Source organism: Heloderma suspectum, chromosome 6, assembly GCF_057233095.1.
Source record: "Heloderma suspectum isolate Gila_16-S chromosome 6, 16-S_ref, whole genome shotgun sequence".
In the NCBI taxonomy this organism is placed as follows: domain Eukaryota; kingdom Metazoa; phylum Chordata; class Lepidosauria; order Squamata; family Helodermatidae; genus Heloderma; species Heloderma suspectum.
Genome location: NC_139463.1, coordinates 81,952,452 through 81,958,451, shown reverse-complemented (window position 1 = coordinate 81,958,451; position 6,000 = coordinate 81,952,452).

Sequence of the window (6,000 nt, the reverse complement as noted above, 5' to 3'; positions counted from 1 at the left end):
CTGGCTCCGGCGGCTCTAGTGGCGGCTCCGGCGGCGGCTCTGGTGGCAGTTCAGTGGCGGCGGCTGTGGCGGCCGGTCTTCCGACCGGCTACCGCCGCTGCCATTTCCAGGTTAAAAAAAAAAAAAGTGAAGGGCAACGTAAAGATTTATGTAGCCTATCACGGCTAAATTTTAAAAAACACCGTGATAGGCTACGTAAATCTTTACGTAGCCTATCACAGCTGATTAAAACAAACAAACAAACAAAACACGCGTACACAAATGGCGGCGTGTATGGGTGCCGCCATTTGCGTTCCTTATTTTGGCACATCTTAGTATACATGAACATTTACATAGACTACAGCAAAAATAAGGGGAACGCAAATAGCGTAACGTCTACGCTATTTGCGTTCCCCTTATTTTCGCCATAGTCTACGTAAATGTTTACGTAGACTAAGACGTGCCAAAATAAGGAACGCAAATGGTGGCGCCCATGGGCGCCGCCATTTGCATACGCGTGTTGTTGTTGTTTTTTAATCAGCTGTGATAGGCTACATAAAATTTACATAGCCTATCACGGCTCACTGCAGGGATGCAAAGGGCGGCGGCTATGGCCGCCGCCGTTTGCATCCCTGCTAGCCAGCGGCTGGATGTCCGGCTGCTGGCGGAGCCAGCCGGCGGCTCCGCAGTATCCCTACAGAGCAGAGCCGGCCGGCCAGACCTCCCCACCAGCATCAGCATAATCCGCAAACAGGTAAGTGACTTTCCTACATCCCTAATGTCAGAGAATTCCGTGATGGAATTCAAATGCCAGTGCATTCGGCCCCCCGAAATCCATCACGGAACGGCCTGCCACCCCCCGCAGATCCCCCCTGGGACAAGACTTAACTGGGGCAGATGTTCCAGACGGCGGCGGCTCCAGCGGCAGCTTTGGTGGTGGCGGCAGTGGCAGCTGGTCTTCCAACCAGTTGCTGCCACCATTTGCAATCTGTGTCTCCCCCCCCCCATAGATGTGATAGGCTACGTAAAGACTTACGTAGCCTATCACATCTGGGTTTAAAAAAACAACAACACGCGTACGCAAATGGTGGCGGCTATGGCCACCGCCACTTGCATTCCGTATTTTTCACCATCTTAGTCTACATCAATATTTACATAGACTAAGACGAAGAAAAGAAATGGGAACGCAAATAGCGTAGTGTGCGCTATTTGCGTTCCCCTTTCTTTTCTTCGTTTTAGTCTATGTAAATATTGACGTAGAGTAAGACGGCGAAAAATAAGGAACGCAAATGGTGGCGGCCGTAGCAGCCGCCATTTGCATATGCTTTTTTTTTTTTAACCAGAGCCCTCCGCAGCTGGAAATCTGGCTGCGGATGGCCCTGGCCTGCCTGGGCCTGGCTGGCTGCTCTACGGAGCCGCTGTGGAGCACAACCGGCTGTCGAGGATTCTGGGGGGGAGGACTGGATCGCCTCCCCCCCTCGAGGATTCCGGAGGGTGGGACGGAACGCCTCCCCCCCCATGAACAGAATCCTTGAAAAGGTAGGGGTGGACGAAAGTCACTTACCTTTCCTCACAGCTTGTTCGCGGTGGGGGGAGCGCTTCGCTACTCCCCCCGCGAAGTTCAGGCCGGGGGGAGAGGCTTCCCGCCTCGCCTGGCCGAAATTCAGGCCAGGGAGGAGGCTTCCTGCCTCGCCCGGCCGCGAACACGAAAGTTAAAAAAACCCACAAAAAATGTCCCCTGATAGGCTACGTGACGATTCACGTAGCCTATCATGGCTAGATCTGGAAAGTCAGCCGTGATAGGCTACGTGAATCGTCACGTAGCCTATCCCGGGTAACTTAAAAAAAAAAAAAAAAGCGCGTACGCGAATGGCGGCCCCCATAGGGAGCTGCCATTCGCGTTCCTTATTTAGTTGCTGTAGTCTACGTAAATATTTACATAGACTACGGCGAAAATAAGGGCAACGCAAATAGCGTTGCCCTTATTTTCGCCATAGTCTACGTAAACATTTACGTAGACTACAGCCACCAAATAAGGAACGGGAATGGCGGCTCCCTATGGGGGCCGCCATTATCCGTACACACTTTTTTTTTTTTTTAAAGTCACCCGTGATAGGCTACATGACGATTCACATAGCCTATCATGGCTGACTTTGCAAATCTAGCCATGATAGGCTATGTGAATCGTCACGTAGCCTATCAGGGGACTTTTTTTTTTTTTCTTTCATTGCAATGGCGGGGGCGGCAGCCAGTCGAAAGACCGGCTGCCGCTCCCGCCCCGCTCGAACACCGGACGAACCGCCAGCCGGACCCGCCGCCGGGAGGGACATTCAGGGAAGGTAAGTCCCGTCCCGGGGGGGGCGGGGGGGGCAGAGGATTTCTCCCCGAAACTTGTTCGGGGGGCCGAACACGTTGGCGCTCGGCCCCCCGAAGTTTCGGGGAGAAATTCTCCGCCATCCCTATGAAAAGGTAAGTCACTTTCGTACATCCCTAGCACAAAATGAGACACTCCATTTTTTATGTGCTCCCCTGTCAGTATTTAAGTATGTGTCCAACCAGTCCAGCTGAGAATGCGATGAGACTCAAAACATTGAACTCCTGTATGGATCAGGATGGTTGCCTGGACATAGATAATTTATTTTTAAAAGACAGTAGGACACATTGGAAGACAATGCTATATGCTGATTAGCCAGCTCCTAGAGAAACACTCAGATTATGGAGGCGAAATATTCAATTGGGTGAAATATTTAATCAGGCTATCCTAACAAATGATGACATTTAGTATCAGATAATGGACAAGAAAGTAAAATTGGGTGCTTACATAACAACATTAGAGGAGCCATGCTGGATAAGACCAAGGGTCCACCTAGTCCAGCATTTTGATCACACACTGGCCAACCAGCTGTCAAACAGGAACCCACAGGCAGGGCATGAACGCAACAGCACTCTCTTACCCATATTTCCCAGCAATGGTGTACATAGGCTCACTGTCTCTGGTACTGGAGGTTGCACATAGCCATCAAGACTAATAGCCATTGATAGCCTTTCTCTCCAGGAATTTGTCCACCCCCCCACTTTAAAGCCATCCAAATTGGTGACCATCGCTACATACTGTGGTGGCAAATTCCATAGTTAAACTATGCACTATGTGAAGAAGTACTTCCCCTAATCTGTCCTGAATCTTCCTCCAATCAGCTTCATAGAATGACCCTGAGTTCCAATATTTTGCAAGGAAGAAAAATGTCTTCTTCTCCACCTTCTCCACACCATGCATAATTTTGTAGATATCTATCATCTCTAGGGATGGACGGAACACTTACCTTCCGTTCCGTTCTGTTTCCGCTGGGGGGGGAGGCGCTCCGTCCCTCCCCCCAGAATCCTCAATGGGGGGAGAGGCGATCCGGTCCTCCCCCCTGGAATCCTGCCTGGCCGGCTTCGCTCCACGGCCAAGCTGCGGAGCCGCCAGCTGGGTCCAGCCACCCGCAGCCAGACATCCGGCCGCTCGGCAGCCTGCAGGGATGCAAATGATGGCTGCCATAGCCACCGCCATTTGCATCCCTGTATTTAGCCATGATAGGCTATGTAAGTATTTATGTAGCCTATCACAGAAGGGGAACAAACCCCCAGCATATGCAAATGGCGGCGGCTACAGCCACTGCCATTTTTGTTCCTTATTTTTTGCCATCTTTGTCTACGTCAATATTTACGTAGACTAAGACGGTGAAAATAAAGGGGAACGCAAATAGTGTAGTGGGCGCTATTTGCGTTCCTTTTTGATTTGCTGTTTTAGCCTACGTAAATATCAAAAAGTGAATCAAAAAGGAATGCAAATAGTGCCCACTATGCTATTTGCGTTCCCCTTTATTTTCGCCATCTTAGTCTACATAAATATTGATGTAGACTAAGACGGCAAAAAATAAGGAACGCAAATGGTGTAGGCCATAGCTGCCGCCATTTGCGTACACATTTTTTTTTAACCCAGACATGATAGGCTACGTAAAGACTTCTATGTAAAAAAAAACCCCACACACAGACTGCAAATGGCGGCGGCGGCGGCAGCCGGTCGGAAGACCAGCCGCTGCTGCTGAAGTAGGGATGGCAGAGGATTTCCCCCTGAAACTTCGGGGGGCCGAGCGCCAACGTGTTCGGCCCCCTGAACAAGTTTCGGGAGAAATCCTCCGCCCCCCCGCCCCCCGCCCCCCCCCCCCCCCGGGACGGGACTTACCTTCCCTGAATGTCCCTCCCGGCGGCGGGTCCGGCTGGCGGTTCGTCCGGTGTTCGAGCGGGGCGGGAGCAGCAGCCGGTCTTTCGACCGGCTGTCGCCCCCGCCATTGCAATGAAAGAAAAAAAAACAACACGTCCCCTGATAGGCTACGTGACGATTCATGTAGCCTATCACGGCAAGATTTGAAAAGTCAGCCGTGATAGGCTACGTGAATCGTCACGTAGCCTATCACGGGTGACTTTAAAAAAAAAAAAAAAGTGCGTACGCGAATGGCGGCCCCCATAGGGAGCCGCCATTCCCCTTCCTTATTTGGTCGCTGTAGTCTATGTCAATGTTTACGTAGACTACGGCGAAAATAAGGGCAACGCAAATAGCGTTGCCCTTGTTTTCGCCGTAGTCTACGTAAACATTTACGTAGACTACAGCAACTAAATAAGGAACGTGAATGGCGGCTCCCTTTGGGGGCCGCCATTCGCGTACGAGCTTTCTTTTTTTAAAAAAAAAGTTACCCGTGATAGGCTATGTGATGATTCACGTAGCCTATCACGGCTGACTTTCCAGATCTAGCCGTGATAGGCTACGTGAATCGTCACGTAGCCTATCAGGGGACGTTGTTTGTTTTTTTTTTTTTACTTTCGTGTTCGCGGCCGGGCGAGGCGGGAAGCCTCCTCCCCGGCCTGAATTTCGGCCGGGCGAGGCGGGAAGCCTCCCCCCCCGGCCTGAATTTCGGCTGGGCGAGGCGGGAAGCCTCCCCCCCCGGCCTGAACTTTGCGGGGGGAGCAGCGAAGCGCTCCCCCCCACCGCGAACAAGCTGCGAGAAAAGGTAAGTGACTTTCGTCCACCCCTATGCTGAAGCCGCTGCTGGAGCCACCGCCGTCCGGAACATCTGCCCAAGGTAAGTCTCATCCCAGGGGGGATCCGCAGGGGGTGGGGGGGTGGCAGGCCATTCTGCCACAGATTTCGGGGGGCCGAATGCACTGGCATTCGGCCTCACCGAGATCCGTGGCGGAATTCTCTGACATCCCTAATCATCTCTCCCCTCACCCTAGGGATGTTAGAGAAATCCACCACAGATTCAAATGAGGCTGGATTCTTTGGAATCTGGCCTCCAGAAGAGGGGTGTCAGAGAATTTCTCGCCGAAACTTCGGGGGGCCGAGTGCCAACGTATTCGGCCCCCCGAAGTAATTCGGGGGAGAAATTCTCCACAACCCCCCGCCCCCCCCGTGATGGGACTTACATTTCCCGAATGTCGCTCCTGGTGGCGAGTTGCAGTGGCGGTTCGGCAGGGCTTCGACAGGGGCGGGGGTGGCAGCTGGTCTTTTGACCGGCTGCCGCCGCCGCCATTCCAAGAAAAGTAAAAAAAAAAAACGCCCCCGTGATAGGCTACGTGATGATTAACGTAGCCTATCATGGCTAGATTTGCAAAGTCAGCCATGATAGGCTACGTAAATCGTCACGTAGCCTATCATGGGTGACTTAAAAAAAAAAAAGCGCGTACGGCTAATGGCGGCCCCCATAGGGAGCCGCCATTCGCGTTCCTTATTTGGTCGCTGTAATCTACGTAAAGATTACGTAGACTATGGCGAAAATAAGGGCAACGCTATTTGCGTTGCCCTTATTTTCGCCGTAGTCTATGTAAATCTTTACGTAGACTACAGCGACCAAATAAGGAACGTGAATGGCGGCTCCCTATGGGGGCCGCCATTAGCCGTACGCGCTTTTTTTTTTTAAAGTCACTTGTGATAGGCTACGTGACGATTAACGTAGCCTATCACAGCTGACTTTGCAGATCTAG